General features: G+C 45.3%; 1 protein-coding gene across 5 annotated transcripts in view; it reads left to right on the top strand.

The window, feature by feature from the left end:
* Positions 1-24,028, top strand: part of LOC123575777 (myosin VIIA and Rab interacting protein) — a 372,974-nt gene continuing 348,946 nt past the window's right edge. For 4 of the 5 annotated variants that reach the window (XM_045436473.1, XM_045436469.1, XM_045436472.1 and 1 more), the window contains exon 1: positions 667-916. The gene's annotated coding sequence lies outside the window, so the exon portion shown is untranslated. Of the gene's footprint in view, positions 93-666; positions 917-24,028 lie in introns of those variants that run through there. The other variant, XM_045436470.1, reaches the window with a different exon arrangement.

Below are 24,028 nucleotides of genomic sequence, written 5' to 3'. Positions count from 1 at the left end.
CTCAGGGAATGGGTCACCACGGTGACTTTAAATACCCAGGGACTGTGAAGAGAGGAAGAGCTGTGTTTGGGAGAAGCGCCACGCCGGCCCTGGTGAGGCTCGGGAGAGAGGGCGCCCACACTCCGGAGGGCGAGCGGCAGCGCTGGTAGAGCCAGGCCCACCCCGGATTCGGGTGACGCGTCACTCCGCGGTCTGGGGGGGTCCGGGCCCCCGGGGCTCAGGGGCAGGGGACAGGAAACACCTTCCTCCAAGGCTGATAGCGACCTGAAGTCTCACCTAGGGGCTCCCGGGCCGTGGCCCCAGCACTGCACTGCGCCGCCAGGAAGAGCCCGAGAAGGGGCGCGGGTCCCCGCCCCGGGCGCGCGCAGCCCCAGCCCCGCCTCCTCCCCATGCGCCCCGCCCCTCCCGGCGCGTGCCGCCCGCGCGCCCGGGGAGCTTCCGAGGAACCGGCCCGGCGGGCACCCCGTGCCCCGGCGCAGGCGCGAGCGCGCGCCGCCCCTCCGGCCGGGCGCCCCGCTGCGCCCCCCGCCCCGCCTCCGCACGCGCCCCCGCCCCGGGCGCCTCTGATTGGCCGTCGGCCGGGCCAGCAGGTGTCGGCGGCGGCTGCGGCCAGGCTGGCCCCGGCTGCCTGCGGCGCGGGCGCCTCCCTCGCCGCCGCTGCCACCGCCGCGCTCCCGCCTCCTGCCCGCTCCCGGGCTCCCGCTGCGGCTGCGGTTCTGGCGGCCGAGCCCCCGCGGCGCTGCAGCTCAGATCCGGCGCGCCGAGCGACCCGCGCGCCCCTGCCTCGCCGCTCGCAGCCCCCTCATCCACGCGCCGCGCTGCGGCAGGTGCCCCGGGCGTCCTGAGGCGCGGTGGCCTGAGCGCGGCCGCCATCGATGACCCTGGCCGGGGACCTGCTCCAGCCTGGCCACCCCGCGTGAGTACCGTCTCCTCCCCTCCGGCGGCTTTGCGCCACTGTCCCCCTTGCGTTGCCGCAACTTCGGGGGTGGGTGTGTGGAGGTGCCTCTCACGCTCCCCCACGCCCGTGCGAGTCCTGAACCAGGAGGGTCCCCGGGCACGGCCAGCCTGCCGCTGCGGACGGGCTTGCGGGGGGCGGGGGCGTTGAACTTGCTCGAGGTTCGTCGCAGAGTCGCAACCGCCCCTTTCCCCCCTTGGCCGCGGCCGGAGCTCGTCCCTGCGTTTCCCTCGCGTTCGCCGTTCCCCGCTGGCCACGTAGCTCCTGGGCTGCGGTTCGCCGCGCACCTACTACGCTGCAGGTGCATCCGCCGGGCGCCTGGAACCACCGGGTAAGCGCCCGGGAGCAGCCAGCGCGGCGGACTTGGCTCTCTCGGACTCTCAATTTCTGTAAAATGGGGCTAATCAGAGACTCACTCAAGGTCATGGCCCGTGTGCGGAGTGAGAACCCTAGTCGATCGCTTCCGGCCGGGTCCGCGGACTGCCTGGGGAGGGGCGCGCTGTGGCGGGTGGGTGGTCACTTCGGCTTCATCTCGGTCTCTTCCTCTTACTTCCTTCCCTCCAAGTCCGCGGGATTTGCAGACGTCGGGAGCCGGTCCCGAGGGACCCTACAGAGGTTTGGGGGCGTCCGTGGGGGACCTTTGGGGTGAGCGCGGTGCCGAGCGCTTCCGCGGCGGAAATCCCTGACCTGAGACATTTGCAGCATCCCCTCCAATCCCAGTCATTTAATTTGCTAACATCCCGGCGGGGTAGGGGCATTTTCTAGGTGCCTGCTCTTAGAGCAGTCCTGCTCCGTTTCCGTTTCCCAGACAAGCCCTGTCCCCAAGACAAGTATGGGAGAGACGAACTGGACATGTCAGTTTGGGTCCAGGGACTTCGTAAGAGAAGCGGGTTCGCTCTGCTGTTGGTTTAGCCAACCCTGGCTCCCATCTGCTCCAGGAAAATGCCTGGAGTCTGGCTTCATTCCTGCCCTCCCTACTCCCTGCCCCTTGATCTGGGTTTGTTGCACACTTTCCCTGGGGAGGGTGGAGTCCAGTCCCAGAATGTGTAACTGTTGCCGGATGTCTGTCGTTTATTCCAGACCCTTTGAGGCAGTTCCAGTGGGTTGTAGGCGGGTCTCAGAGCTTTGGGCTCGGGAGAGACTTACCCCTCCTCTTTTGACATTGTTTCTCTGTCCCTCCAACTAAGCCTACCCCGCCCTTTCTCAGCGATCACATGGCTACTTGGATAGTTTTGGGATGCCTGACAAACATCTTTGAGCCTCAGCTTTTTTTTCTTTTTAAAGCAAGCTCTGTGCCCAATGTGGGACTTGAGCTCATGACCCCAAGATCAAGAGTCGCATACTCTGTAGACTGAGCCAGCCAGGCGCCCCCGAGCCTCAATATTTAAAATCTATAAAGCAGAATAATCCTTGTGTTACAGTCTTTCCAAGGCGGTAAGGGTTCAGGGGACATGGTGGAGGTGAACGTAGAAGGCAGATGGTTCCAGACGATCTGAGCTGTGGGTGGAAGTGGAGGTGATTTCAAGAATTTTTTACAGCAGTCTCTGAGACCCTAGGCACAGATGTAAAAATCTTTGTTTCTAGAGAAATTTACTCTGCCAAGACTTTGAAAATACTACTTTTCATCTTCCAGTTGATGTCTCTCACTTGGCCATGGGCAGCTACATCTCTCCTAATTACCCCCTGCCCCATCTGTGGTCTTTGTGGGCAGGGAGCTGGCTGTCTCTGCCGGGCTGGGGGCTGTCTGTGGTGGTGGCGAAGCGCTGTGTCTGTGTGGGGGGGTGTTGTCTCTGTGAAGGTGAAGTGTATCTCTGTGGAGATGTGTGTATCTCTTTGTGGCCTAGGTTTCCTGTGGAGGGGGAGGGACAATTGTTTGCCCCAGGGTCTGCTCATTTTGGGAAAAGTGAAGGGCTAGCCAGGCTCAGCAGTGTAAACAGTGGTATGGCTTGTATCCTGTCTCCTTCCTTCCTGTCCAGAAGGATAGAAGGAGAGCTCCTCTGTGGCCTTGGTCTTTAGAGAAATCAGTTGGGGCAGACTGGAATACCTCAGCGAGAAATGGGCATCCCCTGTTTTGGGTTATTACTGTTTATGCAGTCTTTTGTTTCAAAGGCAAGTTAAAGAGGGACGACGGGTCTGAACTTGGTGACTTTATTTTAACGTTATATTAAGCTATGACATAATAACAGAAAATAGCACAGATCTGAACTGTACTCTCAGTGGATTTTCACAAGCTGGACACACCTGCACCTGCCCAGATTAAGACCTAGAATATTCCTCGTCTCCCCATGTCCTCCATAGATCTTATCCCTCAAGGGTAACCATCATCTTGCTTAGTTTTTTCAGGTGAGCTTGATTTTTATTTTCGTTATTATCGATTTTACCAGTTTAGTGTCAAAGGTAAAATGAAGCTGCTTGGTGATTTTCTACTTCTTTTAACGGATGCTAACCAAAGGTAGTTGCACATTAACCTGTCCAGAAAGCTAGTAGGGAGGATTTGGGCTTAAGATCTAGGTGGAATCTAAACTGGTTGTCTCTTCCTTGCCCTCCAGCTGGTTCTTGGGTGGTGAAAGAAGCCAGACCGCAGATACAACAGCACTGACATTGAGAAATTGAAGCCAGGTTGTTCATAGAGTGTATTTGAATAAAGCAGACCTGAAATAGTATCATGAGAAAATATAAATGAAAAAACATATGAATTAATTCTCATTTGAAACATAAAAATGGGAATATTGTGAATTTCTCAATATTAAAAATCGGTAGAGGACCACAGAACTTCAAGGCTGAGTGATTTATAAGCTGTTTGTGCTGTTACCACATGGTGGCGCCACCTTGGCTGGAGAACGGCACTACGGAGCATTCTTTCCCAAGCCCCCAGTAAGGAATCCCAGGAATAAAATCCAACAGTTCAGTATCTCCGGAAATGATTTACAAAGTGTTTGGCAGGCAGGCCTCCCCTCTGGCGCCTGCTACCCTAAATCCACGGATCGAACCCTATCCCAGCTTTTTAGGAGGGTGGCTTGTGTGTTGGAGAAGGTGGAGTTGGGACATTATGGCCCTCTCTTTGGTAGTACGGAACTGTGGTATGTCCTTGGAATTTTAAAGAGGGTTGACTGAGAAGCTAGCTCAGGTGTGTTGTGATTATTTTGGACTCATTTCACCCCAGAATTCCCCCAAAGGTATGAGAGAAGGAGTTCTCTTTCCTGAGCCAGGTAACTATAGTCACACCGCACTGTCCATGGTGAACTCGGAAGAATAAATAGGTATAGGTGTAGTCAGACTGCTGCCCTCTGAAATGCCCTCTGTGTTCCACACAGAGGTGGGGGCCAAGTCACAAGGGGAGACCACAGGGTGTGGGCTTTTGTATCCAGCTGTGGAGAGGGCTAAGCAGACCATTCTAGTGCCTTTTCCCTTCACTGTCCGTGTGATCAAGATGCTGCCTAGAAGACCGTATTCATGATGGCCGCCATGCTAAGAGTATTGCATATTGGCCATGTGCTGGACCATGTATACATATATATCCCTGTATTTTATATATATATATACACACATATACACACACACATATATATCTATCTATCTGTGTATTATATATATACATATATATTATATAATATAATATGTATATAATATTATATATATATATATATGGATATATGGATATATATGGGGTTGAGTCCATGCAGCCTGCAACATTGGGACTGAGTGTGTGCTCATCAGAATGTGTAGTCTTACTTTGTGTTTAAAATTTTAGGGGCGCCTGGGTGGCTCAGTTGGATAAGCAACCGACTCTTGATTTCGGCTCAGGTCATAATCTTGCGATCCGTGAGACTGAGCCCCAGCGTCGGACTCTGCATTGCCAGTGTAGAGCCTGTTTGGGATTCTCTCTCTCCCTCTCTCTCTCTGCCCCTCCCCTGCTTGCATGTGTGCTGTCTCTCTTTCTCTGTCTCTCAAAATAAATAAATAAACATTTAAAAAATTTATGTAAATGAAGGTCTGTTAATTTATTTTTGTAATTTGCTGTTTTTCACCTAACATTGTTTTAAAAACATATGTTGATAGCATTTGTTGATAACTGAAAGTTTAGTTGATGCATTTTAACATAATATTTCCTTGTTTGGTATCATCAATACCTCATTGATGGACAAAAAGATATTTTTACTGTTTGCTATTATGAGAAATATTGCAGGGACTATCTTTGATAAGGTCTTGTAGAAATGTGTAAGTGTCCCTAGGATATATATCCCCAGAAGTTGAATAACTGGGTAGTAGGATATGCCTGTCTCAACATCTGTCTGTTACAGGTTTTGCAAATTGCCCTCCGTAGTAGTTGGCCCGCATTACATTCCTACTAGCACCGTGTTGGAGTTCCTTGTGTCCCCATATCTTTGTGCATCAGATGTTTCGATTTTGGTTCATCTGATAAGCATAGAATGTATTTCACTTTGCATTTCACTTTTACTTTAGATTTCCCTGAGAGTCTTTTTTTTCCTTAAAGATTTTACTTTTGGGCAATCTCTCCACCCAGTGTGGGGCTTGAACTCACACCGCTGAGATCAAGAGTCACATGCTCTACCAGCCAGGTGCCCCTCACTTAGAGATTGTTAAAAAATACATTTTGGTTTTCAAAGTTTCTTTTCTAGGCATTGCCATATTTTACTAGAGAAAACGTTCAGATCTTAAAACTCCTCTGAAATTTGTATTTCTGTATTGTGTGAGGCAGGGATCTAATTGTTTTCCATACTAAAAACCACTTCTCCCATTATCATTTATTGGATAGTTTCCTATTTTCTCACTTATTTTATTGCAGTCTCCATAATATGCCAGTTTTGTTACATTTTTGGATCTGTTTCTAAACTCTGCTTTATTAATCTCTTATGATTCCTCAGCTGATACCATTTTATTGAATTATTAAGGCTGTATAATCTTTTCTTCTTAGCTTTTTTCTTCAAAATGGTCTCGGTTATTCTTGACCCCCTAGGCTTCGACATGAATTTTAGGATCTTTCCTAAAGATCCATTTTAATGAAAAATATTATTACGGAAATCTGGTAAAATACCAAATAAACTATATTTTTGTGTTTCTTTTTCTTCAAATATGTATTGTGCTAATCAAAACTTTTAATTTCCCATAATTTGGTCTCCATTTTAAATGGATTCACTTTATGTGACTCTTCTCTGGCACCAGATATCTTGAATAATAAGGACCATTTGAATATGATTTTTCAAACACATATAGGATCATTTTTTAAATTCAACAACATACGAGCAATGTTAAAGTCAATGATTATTCTTCTGTGACATTTGTATCCTCGTAATAATTCATTTCATTTATGTACCATAATTTATTTAACAAATCCTTCTTTTTGTTAAAACCTGAAGCACTTTATACTTTTTATTGTAACTTCATCCTTGTACACATCTCTGTTTCATTTGTATGAATTACTTTGTTGAAAGTTGTTTACTTTTCCTTACATTTTTGGTACACATTGCCAATTAACCCCCCAGGAAAGTTTATACATTGATTTTGCTATTAGTCGTATATGAGTATGACAGATCCCCGTGACTTGCCAGCGATAAATACAATTATTCATCATCATTTCCAGTTTCACGGGCAAAGGAAAAAAGCCAGAATCCTGGGTTGTTTTGTTTATTCATTTAGCTTTTCTTTTCTAGTAAGACAGAACATATCTTCATGTTTATTGGTTCTTCAAAGCTGACTTCACTATAGAATTTTCCATGAGGGTTGTTTCTCTTTTACTTCTGTAAAAGAAACTTGCATTATCACTCTGCTTTTTTTTTTTTTTTTTTTGAGAGAGAACAGATTGTTTTATACAAATCATGTTCATATTTTTAATGTTAAATATTCTGTCATATGAAAATACCATATTTCAAAAAGCTGTTCCTCCGTGATGGACTTTAGATTATCTCTATTTTGGCCATTACGTATATACATGCAATAAACATCCTGGAAATGTATTTATGTGCATGCAAAAGAAATTCTGGAGGATCTGTGCCCAGAAGTGGGATTGCAGGATCATATTATATGCAGTTATACAGCTTGATGACCTGTTGCCAAATTGCTCTCCAAAGCGGCCGTACTCAAACTTCCGCGGCATTGTGTATGGATAGTGTCTGTCCCATAAAGGAACCGATACTATTAGAGAAGGGAGAACAAAGGCGTCGAAAGAAAACATAATAGGTATGTATGTTTGTGTGTACGTAACTATCCTAAAGTTCATTTAGCAAAACTCAGAGGTTTTTGACCTTTTCATTTAGAAACTTGCATCATAGAAACGATTACATAGAAGTAAGACCAGAACAGCATGAAACTGCTAGAAGTTTAGTGGGGAAAAAGCTGGATGAGTAACTTGGTGGGAAACAGGCTGGAAACTTTACTGAAAGAAACCTGACCCCATTCAAATGTACTCTGAGAATCAAGTCTGCATTTGTGGAAGGGACCTAAAAAGAGCCTAATGAAACTGCGTAAATGCTGTCTGAAAACTGTTTCTGGTTTGGTGTTCGACCATGTGTTACATTCCCCCATTTTCTTCTGTCAGTAATTATGAGTTCGTGGTTTTTTTTTTTTTTTTTTTTTTTTGTATATATTTATATATCATCAGCTGGGGAAAGAAAAACACTCTGTAGAAAGTTCTTTTGTGGCTGTGATTTACAGCGTAATGCCACAGATACGACAGACACGCGATCTGCAGCTGGGATGCACAAATCCATTCTGTGGGCTGACAATTTAATCTCACTGAGCAGACACTTGAGAAAAGAATGCAAGATGTGCAAGGAAGGGCGGGTGCCTGGAGGACGGAGGTGCCCGCCCGTGGCCCCAGGATCTGTTGTGGCTATTTGCCAGAGTCCCCAAATCATCTTCGGACACTGACTCGTGACTCAGATAACCATGTCATTCTATACGGTTCTTTCTTTGTGGTATGAAATAGAACTACCTCAAAGTGTGCAGGGTCATTTTCTAGGCTTGGATGTACTATCTATATCACTGCAGAAAAGGAAAATTACCCATCTCTTTACATTGTTTTCTCTGAAGATTCACAGTCTGGATAAGCAGTGCTTCTCGCCCCAGACATCTTCCTAACCTCCTCTTGAAAACCATTGTCTCAAGCGTCATTTCACTTTATCTGTGTAGCTCCAGACTCAGAAAATATGGAAGGTGCTGTTTTGTGTTTGTGTTATATAAATGTGGTTTGGGTGTTTTGCCTTTTTTTGAAAAGCAATTTATTGATCATTAGGGACTTTGATTTACTAGAATGGCATGTAACCAGCATAGTCAAGATTAGTCTCTTTTATGGCTAATTAGAAGAAAAAGAAAAAATGCTGTTTTAATTGAATCTTTGTTTAGTCTTTTAGAAATCTGCGAGTTGGTTTTTCGGCTTTGCAGTCCAGTAAATGTCAGGTGCCTCTCCCAGGACGGCAGATCTTGCAGTCTGGTGCCTGAATGCTTCGGAAATCCCCTGTCCCTTTGGGCTCCCAGTCTCGAATCTCTCCCCCTCAGCTTCCAGGTACCTGATGCTTCCCTTCCCACTGTGGTCACCCTCACTTTCTGCCTCAGTTTCCTTCCCTTCAGACTGCTGGTGGTGGTGGATGCCAATACAGTGCTGTTAGCTTCCCCTTCTCTTCTTTAAATGATCCAGAACCGGTTAAGAGAATGGGAAACAAAAAGAGCCCAGGACCATTTGTGGCTAATCAGGGAGATGGTTAAAATTGCTTCCCCTAAGAGGAAGGGCTTCCCAAAGAAGTGAGATCTAGTGGGAGTGCTTTGGAGACGGGCAGATGTGCTGTGCTTGTTCAGTCAGGACCACGTCTCAGGAGGGCTGGGGCTTTTGGATGGACGCGAAACCCAACTTCCTTCTAGGTCACAGTGGGATAAGAAAGCCTATAGAGTTGGCCACCACTTTCTACCCCCACAGCTTAGTGCTGTCCTCCTTTTTCTCTTGATCAATATCACTGGAGTTACAGTTTTTTTTCCCCCAGATTTTCCAAAGAACCAAATTTGGCTTTCTTTTCTCTATTGTGTCATTTTTTTATTTTATTAATCTCTGTTCTCATCCTTACTATTTCCTTCCTTCTACTTTCTTTGACTTTATTCTTTTTATAATCTCTTACCTTTACAAGATTTAACTCATTAACTCCCAGCCTTTCTTCTTACATACACATGCATGAGCCCAATCAATTTGCCTCAAGTATTGCTTTAGTGATATTTGTATTCCACAGTTTTGATTTGTAGCGTTTTTACTGTTCACATGTAAGTTTTTCGCATTTTCACTAGGATTTCTTCTTTGACTTATGAGTTCTTTATACGCTTTTATTTTATTTTTTAAATTTCCAGAAACTTTTAGCCATTATTTTTTCTATTTTAGTACATTGTGATAAGTGAATGTGGTCTACGTGAGTCCATTTCCTTGAAATTTGTGGCAATTTTGTGTTATGGCCTAGTACATAGTTTTCACAGATGATCCCATGTTTTCGTGAAAATAAAGTAACTGGTTACAGTAGTCAATATATGTTCATTAGCTTAAGCCAGTTAATTGTGTTATTCAAATCTTCCCTCTTCCTTACTCATTTTTTTGCAGCTTAATTAATCAGTTATTGAGGGAGAATATATATAGAAATGAATTTGTCAATTTCATATTGGCCTGCTTTCAGTTTTTGCTTTGTATATTTTGAAGCAATATGTTATTAGGTGCATTCTAGTTTACTCTTTTTCCTGGTCAACTGAACCTGTATCATTATGAAATAACCCTGTTAATGTCCAGTAATGCCCCTTGGTTTTAAGTCTGTTCTAATAGAGCTATGCCAATTTTCTTTTGCTTAGTATTTGCCTGTTTTATCATTTTCTTATATTTTCACTGCCAACAGTTATGTATATTTTTATTTCACTTGTGAAGCTGTTTTAAAGAGCATAAAGTTGCTTTTTTTAACCTGTATGTTTTAATGTGAAAGATACATTCATTTTCAGTACTACTGTTAATATATTTGGTTCTATTTTACTGTTGTACTTTGTCCCACCTTTTATATACTTAGTTACTCTATCTAGTTGCTTTCAGTATAATTTAGATCCTCTCTTCTACCCCACATTACACTTTCCCCTCTCACTTATTCAAAACTTTATGCTCTATTTCTGTTTTCTAGTGTTTATGATATGGTAATTTTAGCATACGTGTTTACCTTAACAAAATTCAAACTGAGTCAGAGTCATTTCTGTCTTCTTGAGCAATTCAAGGACTTTATACTTAACTCTGATCACCTCCCTCCCCAATTTATATGTGAGTGCTGTCTGGTGTTTTAGTAAGATTTTAACACTTTATTATTATTTTTTTCACATAGTATGTGATGTGTTGACGATATTATTCCACTGTCTTCTAGCTTCTATTGTTTCATTCCAAGAATTCAGCTAATAATATGATTGTTGTTCTTTTGTAGTAATCTTTTCTTCCTGGCTGGTTTTAATTCCTTATTAGTGTATTTGTTGTTCTGAGTTCCACTATAACATATATAGTAATGGGCTTCTTTTTAATTGTCATACTCAAGAATCACTGGACTTCTTAAATGTAAGGATTGCTGTCTAAGCAGTGTTCTGGAAAATTCTCAGCCATTTTGTTCTTTGGATGCTTCTCTTCTCCATTCTCTGTTATCTTCTCCTGAAACTTTGATCAGAACTTTCTTCCCATATCATCTGGGTCCTTTAAACTCCTTTCTTACTTTACTTCTTTTCTTCCTGCTGCACTTTGGGTTATTATTTCAGCTCTCTCTTCCAATTTACCACTTATCTTCTCTGCTGTGTCTAGTCTGTTTTTTAGTATGTCCACTGAGTTTCCATTAACTTTTTCAAATAAATGTAATTTTTATAGCTTCTCGTTCACAGTTGCACTTTGAAAAAGTCTTATTTCCTGAACCATATTAAGCATACTTATTTAATGTTTTGTATAAAATAATTTCATGATTAACAGGAATTTAGCAACTGGGGAAGACTGATCTGGCAGTCTAGTTCTGGGTTCTTTATTAATTTATTAAACAAGGGGTCATGTTGGGGACCACACACTAGAACTCAGACTTGCCCTCTCCAGATGCTCTACCCATGTCCTTCCCAAAGGGCAGTAGGGGTTTGTAAGCGTGAGTAGTACTGGGCTTCCTCTGCTATCCTCACCGTCCACGGTAGGCCCCGCAGGGCACCCTGCTCCCGATCTGCCCCTGCTCAATAAAAGTTGAAAGGAGCCCCTCACGCTGGGTTAAAGGTCACGTCTACTTTGGCCTTCTGTTCTCCATTGACTTGGTCAAGAGGAAACTTGAAACATTCCTCCCTCTCCCTCTTGCCCCTTGTGACTCATGGTCCCACTACCACTCTGCCTTGAATGGACCAGGACTCATCCCATCGTGCTCTTTATCCCCGTTTTTCAGTCCCCCTGACTCCAGGGCTGTTTCCCTTCAGTTCCTGATGACTTCAGCTCCAGATTTTCCACCACTCCCTGCAGCACTGCTCCTGCCTTAGAACTGGCACTTTAGTATGCAGGTAGGGAATCCTTCTAACATCGAGGCCTCCCAGTTCCTTGACCTGCTTTGCTCTGATTTTCTGTTTTCCACCCCGTCCTGCCACCGACTTCCACAGTCATAGATGGACACTTTCATTCCCAGTAATGGCCAGCCCTTCATAATCTGTTTCATGCAACCAGCTTCCCTCTTCCAACCCTTTTCCTGTCTTCTTCCAAGTCCGGCAGTCCCTCAGTGCTCCTCACTCTCAGCCCATGACCCTAGACCCTTGAGGTCCTCTCCTCTGCCTTTTCCAGCCTATAACTCGTGGCATGCCCTGTAGTCAATCTTTGGAGCACACCCTCAGTTCACATACCCATCCTGGACAGCATCCTTCTCTCTGGTTCAGTCCCCATCTCTGCCTCTCCCTGCCTGCATCCTTGCCACTGAATGTGGCCAAAGGAAAACTCACAAGCAGTTGACTGGCCTCGTATGGCCATGAGCTTCGGGTGGGTGCCTGATATTTCCCTGGGCCTGGCCCTCTCCCGTTCTCTTCACTGATTGTTTCACACTCTCTCCCCTGCCTTCCCATTTGCCTCAGATGTGCTCACCTCTCCATCCTCATTCTTAAAGTGTCCCTGCTGTCACTCTCACTGAGAAAGCTGGAGCCATCCAGAGGGAGCTCCCACAGACTCACTCCACCATCTGCCCCCCACCTGCCTTCCTCTGTATCTACATACTCTGCCCTGTGTTCTGGACTACCTATGAAACATCTGTGTTTGCATCTAAAGTGAGACCCTCCGCTCCCTGGCCCCGTAGCCCCTCCTACCTTGAATACTCAAACATATCACTCCAGCGATTCTCCCTCTGTATTGCCAGTTTTCTCTGTCTACCAGATAATTCTTGTTGGCTTACACACATGTTATTTCTCCTTTCTTGGAAAACACTCCCTCTGTAACTGACTTTTACCTCTAGCTCTGAGTCATTTCTCTGTTTTCCTATATACAAAAACAGCTAAAGAGAGTTGGTTGTCTAGTCTCACTGTCCACAAATTCCCTCGTCCCATTCTGTGTTACCCCACCCTGCCCGCCGCAGATGGCCAGCTCAGTTTCACCAACTCCACCAGCAACTGCCCGATGATCCGTGAGCGACTCCACCTTACTGAACCCAAGGGCTGTTCTCACTCTCATCCTTCTTGTTCCATTAGCTCCATTTGACTCCGCCAGTCAGCCCCTCTTCCTCGATATTCTCTCTTCCCTAAGTCTGGAGGATACATTCATAAATGCCTTCTACATCCTTGGTAGTTCTCTAGCTGCTGCTTTGTCTTTTGCTTGACCTCTGAATGTTGGGAGGCCCCAGGGCTGTCTTTGATCCGCTTTGCCTTTTTATTTCCATTTCCTCCCTACAGACCTCACCTCGGTCTTATTTCATGGTTTCAAATACCATCTATGACAGTGATCCTTGACCCTTTATCCCTGGACAAGACCTCTCTCTCAAACTCCTCGAATAACTTACTTGCCCTCTCCTCCTGGATGTGTAATAATCATCTCAACTCTTTGAAAACCGAACCCTGATCTTACCCCCAAACCTCTTCTACCTTCTTTTGTCTCATCAAGCTGCTTAGGTCCCAGTCAATATAATCAATCTAAAATTATTAATGCCTTCCTTTACCTTCTTTTTTGTTGTCGTACTACTCTTTGAAATCTGATGTGTACTTTTCAATCATGGAAGATCTCAATTTGGATGCTAAATTTTCATCAGAATTACTTGATTCAGGGGTGCCTGGGTAGCTCAGTTGGTTAAGCATCTGACTTTGGCTCAGGTCATGATCTCATTGTCTGTGGGATTGATCCCCACGTCGGGCTCTGTGCTGACAGCTCAGAGCCTAGAGTCTGCTTCAGATTCTGTGTCTTTCTCTCTCTCTCTCTCTCTCTCTCCCTCCCTCCCTCCCTCCCTGCTCACGCTCTGTCTCTTTCTCTCTCAAAAATGAGTAACCTTAAAAAGAATTACTTGATTCATAGTTAGATTTAGTGAAATATACAGTTAAAAAACTGCATCCACACACCCAAGTTGTTCTAAATTTATTTAAATGTTTTCCCATAGCTGAATTGACTATCATTTAACAGGAAAGGTTAGACTTGTTTTGCATAGCAGCTAGCTCTCTGTTGGTTAGAAGGAAGTCAAAAATTTTGTCTGGAGCAACTTTGCTCTCCTCTTTGTTATCTACACAGTAGGATATTACCTAGGGTCAACTCTCTTTATAATCCTGTTGCTTAAATATCTTTGAATATGACCACAGTTTGAAGGGCCTAGCCGAACACCCTATTTCATCAGAAGTATTTTCAGTGTCTCCTTCCTGAATAGGGGGGCAACCCTGGGTTATAACTCAAAACATAGCTGTAGCCACCTGGCATTAATTTTCTTCAAGTGATTCTTCTCCAGATTCATGGAAGAACTCCTCAAATAATTATCTTTCCAGGGGAAGGGATGTCTTGCTGTGTTTCCATTCCTTCTGTTAGAAACATGTGAGAAATTCACTTAATTGCCAGACCGAGACAGAGGCTGAGATCTTGTGTTTTCGCCCTTTTGGACTCATTATTCTGAAGTGGTCTTAGAAATAAGCTTTTGGGACTTGGGAGGACAGGCATTCAGTACTTAGTATTTACATCAGATAAGCCTGGTAAAATTGAAAAATTTTTGAGGAAGCACTATCAATGTACAGCCTGGGCAGTGTGGGCATATAACACTCCTTTCTCAGAAAGGGACTTACTGAAAACCTAGGCAGTGGCAAAAACAGGTTTTTAAAAAGAATCTAAAATTATTTGGGGTTCGGTGTGGAAGCAAAGGCCTAATTTTCGTGTAGAGCAGTGTTCCCGGTGAACCTGCACAAATGGGAGATCGGCTGGGGGCACACCATCATCTCTGTCCATTTTTGCTCATTAGGTGCCTTCACTGTTTAGATGCCGCCCTTCAGACACGCCGGAAAGTATGTCTCAGGAGCCTTATTGTACCCTTGGACTTAGCCATTTCATTTCTGGGAATCTAGCCTAAGGGGGAAAAGTCCTTAATGCGGAAAACCCTTGATGCACAAAGATGTTTCTCGTAGTTCTCTGTGAAATTGCCCAAAATTAGAATCAACCCAGATGTACCACACTGGGAACGGGTCGATAAGGATATGCGCTGGATAAAATGTAATGTAACCATTAAGAGTGATGCTTAAAAGGGACTGTACCAACACAGAAATACACCGGGGGTAAGGTGTTTAGTGGACAACGGCACCTGCCTCTGTGTGTCATTGGACAAAACCCAACAGCAGTCCCTACAAAGAGTGGGACAAATGGCACCTCAGCAAAGCCATGTGTTAGTATCCGCTGTTTGTTCAGTAGTGTCGTGGGATTAATTTTCTTTTATGACGTCATCCTATCTTTCAACTTTTCTTAAGTGAGCATTTTCTGGGGGTGCTGAAAACCACACAGAAATTCCAAAGTAAAAACTCAAAAGGATGAGAAGGGGTGGAGATCTGTGAGAGGCTCCTTCTGAGGAGCACCTGGGACATTGTTTCTCTTTGAGAACTGTTTTTGCAAAATTGAGAGTGAAAAAAAAAAGGGAGAGAGATGGTAGAGGACAGGTGCCCCAGCTGGGCCAGATGGGGATACACATTGTTGGGAGGTTGTCTCCTCTGCCTGTCTGGAAAGGTCGGGCAGGGCTGCGTGCTGTGAATCTCAGTCCTCCTTTGTCGGACATATCTCTGGGCACACGGGGGCACCCAAACAGCGTTTGTTGACTGAAGAATCGATGGGCACAGACCGTAGCAGATTCCATTGGCCATGTTACAGAACACTTAAGATTATGCTCTTAGGGTGTTACCTTTGAATTTTGAGAAAAAACTGGAAGAAAAAATTTTCACTGATATCCAATTTGAATGGAATGTCTGTGGGCATTACTACTCAAGACTAAACTACCTTTCCCGCCATCTCTCAAATTGCTGAACCCATTTATTTAAAATTTTTTAACGTTTGTTTATTTTTGATAGAACACAAGGCAGGGAGGAGAAGAGAGAGAGGGAGACACAGAATCTCAAGCAGGCTCCAGGCTCTGAGCTGTCAGCACAGAGCCCAACGTGGGGCTCGAACCCATAGACCATGAGATCATGACCTGAGCTGTAGTCGATTGCCCAACCAGTTGAGCCACCCAGGCGCTCCTGAACCCGTTAATTGAAAATAAAGGTGTAGTTATTTTGGCTAGCTTCTGCTTCAGAGTTCTGTAATCTTGTCTATAGAATTTTGTGACACACCTTTAATTATCCTCGAAGTAGCTAACTTTAATTAAAGCATGTGTCCCTGAACCCCCTGCTGATGGAAGATGTACTTCATAGCTGGGTTTGTGAAACCCACCACAGATCAGGCTAATGTTAAAGATCATTAAATAATTTCCCTTCTGCCAACGTACTGAATTGGAGATTTTTTTTTTTTTTTTTTTTTTTTTTTTTTTTGCCTAGAGCAGCTTTACTCTCTTCTTTGGTATCTATCCAGTAGGATATTATCTAGGGTCAAATCTCTCTTTATAATGCTTTTGCTTATATATCTTTGAATATAACCACAATTTGAAAGGCCTAGCCTAGCACAATATTTTATTATAAGCTTTTCTGTTTGAAACTGTTTTCCCTTTGAAAATGTACACTCCAGTCTAGTTCAAACATTCATTTCAATGTTCACTATATTGAGACTTCAAAGAAAGAGGAAGAAAGAAAGAAAGAAAGAAAGAAAGAAAGAAAGAAAGAAAGAGAAAGAAAGGAAGGAAGGAAGAAAAGCAATATATTTATCGCATGTGGGCCTTGGGTCATTGACGAAAGCACGCAGTTAAAAAGGATCAGATTGGAAAGGGGTTTTGAAATGGATCTGGTCCAGAGGTAGAAAACTGGTGGGCCAAGAGTCATCAGTAGGTCATTCCCTTATCTCACCAGGTGATGTGGCATGTTGGTGAGACCAGTGAAGTCTATGGACATGAGCCCATGGCCAAACTACTTTTGCTGTAAAGCGAGTTTCTTGGTCAGTCACAATGTGACACAGGGAACCGTGGTACAGAATGAAGTATTCGTCACCGACGGGCAAAGATGCAGACAGGAGCGTTACAGGCACAGTTGGCAAACCCCTGCGTGTCTATTCCAGACAGGAACCAGTGCTCCCTGTGTGACAGAAAGGGACTAGTGTAGTCACTCTCCACCAGGTGATTGGCTGGTTTCCTCCCCTCCACGTCCTGGGGAAGGGCTGGCGCTGGTCTCTGCTATTGGGAAGACAGGCCTAGGCACTGAGCAGTGGTGACAGTCAGATGAAGCCTGCAGCGGGGAAGTTTGTGAGGTCGGACCCGCGTGTGGCCGTGTTGGTGGACCGTGTCCCCAGGGCCCACTGAATAGGGGCCCCGCTGGGGAAGAGGCCACCTGATCTCCCCAGATGTCATCTTGTCCACCTGATTATCGAGAGCTTCCACAGAGATACTGAGACATTGCCCTGCTGCGCTCCTCTGGGGGGCCCATCGCCCACATACCTCTCCCTCACACCTCCTTGTCACTGGCTTCCCAGTCTTCTTTCCCATCCTGCCGTACTGTCAGCCACTGCCCCTGAATTGGTCTAGGTCCATTCTTCCAGACATCTCTTGGTCCAGACAACATGCAAAATCAATATACTGCTTGACATCCTGTCTGCCAGAAGGATTAACCTTCACTGTTACCCGTCGGGGCCACCCCTCAGCAGGGCTGTGATGTCATGGCTTTCCACTTTTGGAAATCTCGCAGAACTGTCTAAAGCAGGCTTGGGGGTTTTCTTCATGTTGGTGATCATCAGCAACTTCCTGTGAGGAGATAGGTGTGGCTTGAGGGAGAGGAGACAGAGCAACAGACACGGAGGGCATGGCAGCCTGGGACGCCTGCCCCCGCAGCTTACATCATCTGATGCTGTTTCAGCCTGATTGCCTATATGCCATTTCCACTTAACAGTGGATGCCTACTGTCCAGCCTAACGAGAGGCTCAATGCTGGGTTCTTCTGGTCGTGGTGGGGGGCTGGGGGGGGGGGGTGGTCACTGGATGTCTCACTGTCACGTGTTCAGTACCAGAAGCCGTTTTGCACAAGGAGAACGCTTATGTGTAGAAGAGGGCATGACTGTGTTTTAACACCCTTCGAGGCCTTGTGAAGCCTCTCTTAGAACTTCCCAGAGGTCCTGCCCAGCATCTCTCTTTGTTACAGACACTTCGTATGTCACTGGGTCTGTTGGATCCTGTGTAAACCAAGGGGCAGAGTGGCTTGCGTTGCTGCCCGGATCGCTACAGGGTCTTGTCTGACTTCGGGCCCCGCTCACTTCTGGCTGCCTTATAGTTTACTTAGGAAATGGCTGAGAGCAGCATTCTTGTGTGTTTCTTATTTTTTTCTTTTTCTTTTTATTAAAGTTTTTATTTATTTATTTGAGAGAGAGCATGAGCATGGGAAGGGCAGAGAGAGGGAGAGAGAATCCCAAGGAGGCTGTTTGCAAGTGCAGAGCCCAGTGTGGGGCTGGAACTCACAAGCCGTGAGATCATGACCTGAGCTGAAACCAAGAGTTGGACGCTTAACTGACTGACCCACCCAGGTGCCCCTGCTTATATGTTTCTATGTGTCATCTTTGAAATCCAAAACAGCCCTCAAAGCTTCAAGCCTCTTTTTTTTTTTTTTTTTTTTTTTTTTTTTTTACTGAAAGGCTAAAAGATGATGATGATGATGATGATGATGATGATAATAGCAATAATAAAACAACAACCCTAGGCTGTCTAGGACATTGATCAGAGAAATAACAGCTACACGCAGGTGGTTGGGACATGAGTCTGCAGCTGGCAAGGTGGGGTGCTAACTCTGTCACATCCTGGTGAGACCCAGGTAGACTGATAGGGGCGGGCACTCCTGGGGGCACAGATGCTTGTTCTTGAAACTCTTGGTTTAAAGTACTGTGGGAGCTGGTTTAGAATTAGACTTTTTACCGGGCGCCTGGGTGGCTCAGTCAGACAAGTGTCTGACTTCAGATCAGGTCATAATCTTGCAGTTTGTGGTTTTGAGCCCCACGTCGGGCTCTGTGCTGACACCTCAGAGCCTGGAGCCTGTTTCAGATTCTGTGTCTCCCTCTCTTTCAGCCCCTCCCCCATCTATGCTCTGTCTCTCTCTCAAAAAATAAACATTTAAAAAATGTAGAATTAGACTTCTTATCATGGTTTTGAAAAGTACCCCTCATTTGGGAGTTTATCATTTCTATACATTTAATTTCCTCTTCTTCAAGATTATTGTCTATATGTGTGTCTTCCTTTAGCTCATCAAAGGCCATGATCGGGGTCATTTTCTTTTCTATTTATGTATAGACCGTATCTCTGAGTTTCAAAGTCATATATTGGGTTTTAGGCACTCGGTAGGCATTTGGGATGAACTTATTTGCCAGTTGGCACTGTCTTAGTAACAGCACTCGTGGCTGGATTTTGTGAAATTTGGCAAATTCTTTTTAATGGCCTACTCTGGAGTCAGTCAAATAAATGCCACCAACCCATGAGAGACTGAGTAGAGGCAGAGGCTGGAAGGCCCCCTGGGTGCTGAGGGAATTGTCACCCACATGTTTTCCAAGCTCAGACACTTTTCTCAAGCCAAGTCTTTGCCAGTGAAGCCCTGCTGAACAGATACCCTGTGGCACCAGAGTCTCTCCCCCAGCAGAAAATCCATACTTCTGGGAGTCACCTGGAATCTGGATCTGAATACACAGATTGAAAAAACTTAGATCAGAGGGGCGCCTGGGTGGCTCAGTCAATTAAGCATCTGACTTTGGCTCAGGGCATGATCTCACGGTTCATGAGTTGGAGCCCCGCGTCGGGCTCTGTGCTGACAGCTCGGAGCCTGGAACCTGCTTTGGATTCTGTGTCTCCCTCTCTCTGCTCCTCTCCCCACCCATGCTCTCTCTCTCTCAAAAATAAAGCTTAAAAACATTTTAAAAAGCTTAGATCAGATTGAAATAATTTAAATTTGCTATAGAACGAAACAACTTTCCTGCAGTCACAGAACGATTCCAGAACAGGCAGATCAAATAAGTGTGTGCCTTTGAAAGGGTGTACTAGAGAGTTGAAGTGTGTAGATAGTTTGGAAAATCTTGTTTTGAAAGATCTAAACTGGACTACAACAAGCACAGAAGTTGAAAGAGTTCCTTCCCGCAGCGCTCAGCACTTTTTTTTTTTTTTTGAAGGCAAATCTATGAAGTATGTTGTTCCCAATTAGTGTCATCTCTTCCTAAAAGTAGTGCTAAATTTTTACACCAAGAAAGAGGAAGGCCTCGTGAGCTATAATAATTTACAACTCCACGGAAGGAAGGCGTTGGAAAGAGAAAGGGGAGATCCAGGTCGAATATGGTAGAAGATGCTCAGGCTTCTGTATCAAACATGCACAGGAATGGGTTTGCAGAGAAGGGAATGAATCACTTTTCAGTGTTCTTTCTTGCAGTTCAGTGAAGTTAAGAGGAAGTCTTTTATTCTGTGGAACCCATTTCTAAGATGTAGTGGGAACTCTGTGTTGGTAGATAAACCACAGCATTGAAATGGGAGCAGAAGGAAAGGACAAAGAACCTGAAATGATTTGCTGACACTTGCTTTACCTTCTTTCCGCCTTCTTTAGGGTGGCACTGAACACCCTAATCCTCAAGTAGGCTTCCATGTCCCGTAACCAGGGCACGGTGAGAAAAGGGGTTTTCCCGGGATGCTTTGGGTCGTCCGAAGTTGGATAAAAATAGATAAAGCCATCTCTGGGCTCATCATTTATTTCTGAGTCTAAATACTGAAGACATCAAAACAACTACATTTTTACAAGGTGTTTTTAATTGATGATGTGTTTGAAAAATTGTACCAGGGTAAGACTAGGGAGAGGTTTTCTTTTTTTTTTTTTTTTTTTTTTTTTTTTAATTTTTTTTTTTCAACGTTTATTTATTTTTGGGACAGAGAGAGACAGAGCATGAACGGGGGAGGGGCAGAGAAAGAGGGAGACACAGAATCGGAAACAGGCTCCAGGCTCCGAGCCACCAGCCCAGAGCCCGACGCGGGGCTCGAACTCACGGACCGCGAGATCGTGACCTGGCTGAAGTCGGACGCTTAACCAACTGCGCCACCCAGGCGCCCCGGGAGAGGTTTTCTTGAGTGCACAGAATGCCGCAGCGGGCCATGGGCGACGGAGGTCCAGCAAGCCCCATGTAGAAATGGGGACTGCAGGCACATCGTGGTGATTGCTTATAACCTGGTAACTTCTGATAACATAACTTGAAAGTGGGAACTTTCAAGTTGTCTCAGCCATTTTAATCTGGTAGAGAGGAGACATTTTTAAGACCGTAAACCGAAGAGTTCCTGTCCTCGGCAGTCCTTGGGCTTTGGTCTTCCTGCAGCCACATTTCATCTGACTCAGATGAGAGTTTCTTCTATAGTGGAGAGTGGCTGACTCTCCCTTAACAGACTGAGCTGTGAGGCCCAAAGGATGAAACGTGGGAGGTAGAGAGAAGAAATCCTGGCCCTTTGGGCCAAGAAGTGTGGGGGAGAGAGAGAGAGAGAGAGAGAGAGAGCGCACAATGTGGTGAGGAGTGTATGTCCTGACCCTCCTTGCAGTGGGATGGAGGGCGGTGTGTGTGGATGCCATATGTTGGGCAGAGTAGAACCTTCAGCAGAAGGGACGGGGGTCTGAGAACATGGCGGGGGGAAGACTAGGCTGGAGGGCACTGCATCCCTCTCTGGGAAGTCCTGTGTAACCACATGCACCGTGGCCCAGGTGCGACCATGGAGCACTGATGGGGAGAGCCACCTCTCGGGTTGGGTCCCTCAGCCTGTGCAGGCCATGCAGGAAGCCAGGGGTTCCTGTGAGCTCTAGTGAGCGAGTGTTGAATGGCTACATGGACAGCTGGAGCTGTCGAAGCCTGGGGTCCAGAAGGGGAGGCTGCCAAGAACAAGGACCTTGATGTTGAGATGCCTCGGTGGAGTCACGGTCAACAGCTCGGTGTGCCATTCATGACAAAGGACAGAGAGGGCTGGTTACCACTTGATAGATATGGTCCAGACACCAGACCGGCCCCCCTGCGGCAGAGCCCAGCCTAGAAGAACCCTTGTCTACTAGTCACCCTGTCCCTCATTGCCAAGAGAGCAGTAAAGCCTGCCCCTGGTGCCAGATGGCATCTTGGGAAGGAGGAGGGATCACCAACACCTGGAAACCTCCCCATCTCTGGCTCCTCCTCCTCTCCCACCAAGGGCGGTGACTCACAGTCCATTCCTCAGGTAGCCCTGACCACTCTGTACTTGGATTGCCCTTTATTGCCTGCTATTCTGACCTCCACTCAGTGAAAGTGTGAACAAACAGGACTCACCCTTGTCCCAGGATTAAGTGCCAGCATTTGTGACTCGGGGAACCCTCAGATCTGAGGTTTGCATACTAAAAACCCGGGCTCTGCAGCTGTTATTTGCTTACACTGTAATTGTAGTGTTTATATACAAATTGATACTTCTAAGTAAGTACCTGATAATAATTTGCTCCCTTTGGAAGGTAAATATTCTCCTTTTCTCGTCTGCTATTAGTTGCTATTAGCTATCCCTTTACTCTGAGAACAAATGGCTAAATTTTAGCCTACCATGTTTGATCACAAATTCAGAACTGATGAGGTCTGAATTAGTGAGGTTTTAGTGTATATTTCTTCATAGTTTTACGTTCTCCACTGTAATTATGTGATCTAATTCCAAATACAGCCAGCTGCCAACTCTTATCTTGATGCACTTTTATTACAGGCAGAAGAAATGTACCAGACTTTTATATAGTAGAGGGAGCAAAGAGCATCATTATCCAGTTGAAACTGAAGAGGAAATTCTCAGTGGGGAGAAGAGCTGTGTATTTTTATGGAGTGTTCATTAGCTGTCCTCTGTGCAGGGGATCTACATGAAAACACCCTTCCCTTCCCCAAAGGATGGGAAGTAGAGAAAAAAAAAAAACCCAAACAGCAGGAGAGGCCTCACACAGCTTCCACTGTGTCCAGTGGCTCAGAAAACAAAAGTATGGGGTGTCAGATGCTGCTTTAATGTCCAGATGGGAGAGAAAAGTGCTGGGCTTCATATAAACACTGGGCTTTTTTTGTCTCCTGTAGGTACAGTCATCACAGATGAAGCCAGAAAAATGCAATCAAGGTTTATTAAAGAGGTCAGGGTTGTTTTTTTTTTTTTTTTTTTTTTTTTTTTTGTCAATAAAGTGTGATGTGTGTATGTATTAGGGTTCTCCAGAAACAGAACCAATAGGATGTGTGTGTATAAATATACATTTATATACATGTGTTAAAGATATTTATCATGAGTAATCGATTATGTAGGGTGACCTATCCCGTGTTTTGTGGCTGAAAACCCAGGAGAGTCAATGGTTGGTTCTAGTGTGAGTCCAAAGGACTGAGAACAGGAGAACCAGTGGTGCTGTTCCAGCCCAAAGATCAGCGGGCTTGGGAACCAGGAAGAGCTAATGTTTCAGTTTCAGTCCTGAAGCAGGAAAAAGCCAATGTCCCAATTTGAACACATCAGACAAAAAGAATTCTTTCTTACTTAGGGGGAGGGGTCACCCCTTTTGTCCTGTTCAGGCCTTCAACTAATTGGATGAGGCCCACACACATTAGAGAGAGCAATCTGCTATATTCAGTCTGCTGATTCAAATGTGAATTTCATCTAGAGATCCTTATGGACATACTCAGAATAATGTTTAATCAACTATCTGGGCACCCTGTGACCCAGCCAAGTTGACACATGGAGTGAACCATCACAGGGTCTGTGAGTGGTTTCTGAACCCAGAGTCTACAATGATCCTAGTCCCTTATGCCTTCTTGTGGTGACAGTAATGAAGGCCCCCTTGTGGACTCTGCTGGGCATGCCTGGGGATGCCAGGGCACAAAGAGCATGCTTTGCAGCTTTCGGTTTAGACCCGGGTTTCTCAACCATGGCATTATTGACATTTTGGACCAGATTATTCTTTGTTGTGGGGTACTGTCTTGTACATCACAGGATTTTGAGCATCAACCTCTGACCTGTACCCACTGGATGACAATAGCATATCCCCAGCTGTGACAACTAGAGACCTCTTAGACATTGCTGATTGTCCCCTGGGAGGCGATAGAACCCTCAGTGTAAACCAGAAAACCACTGGTTTAGACTCCTACTCTCTTGCCCTTCCGCCAACCAGCTTCTGCTAACTCCCTCCACTTTGTGCTTGGGGTGCGTGTGAGTGTCCTTCTACTGCCATTTCAAACTATCTCCCAACAGCTGTTGCCACCAGACAGAAACCAGTCCATAAATATGGGATATTTCTTCTGTGTTTAGTGTACAAGTCTTGAACTTCTTATGTTAAATTTATTTGTAAGTATTTTATTTTTGATACTGTTGTAAATGAAATTGCTTTCTTAACTTTATTTTTTGAGTATCAATTTCTGATGTTTAGAAATATGATCGATATTTATATATCAATCTTGTGTCCTGCAACTTTGCTGATCTCAGTTTTTTGGGTGTGTGTGTGTGTGTGTGTGTGTGTGTGTGTGTGT

This window comes from Leopardus geoffroyi, chromosome C2 (assembly GCF_018350155.1).
Source record: "Leopardus geoffroyi isolate Oge1 chromosome C2, O.geoffroyi_Oge1_pat1.0, whole genome shotgun sequence".
In the NCBI taxonomy this organism is placed as follows: Eukaryota; Metazoa; Chordata; class Mammalia; order Carnivora; family Felidae; genus Leopardus; species Leopardus geoffroyi.
This window is presented reverse-complemented; position numbering and strand designations above follow the sequence as displayed.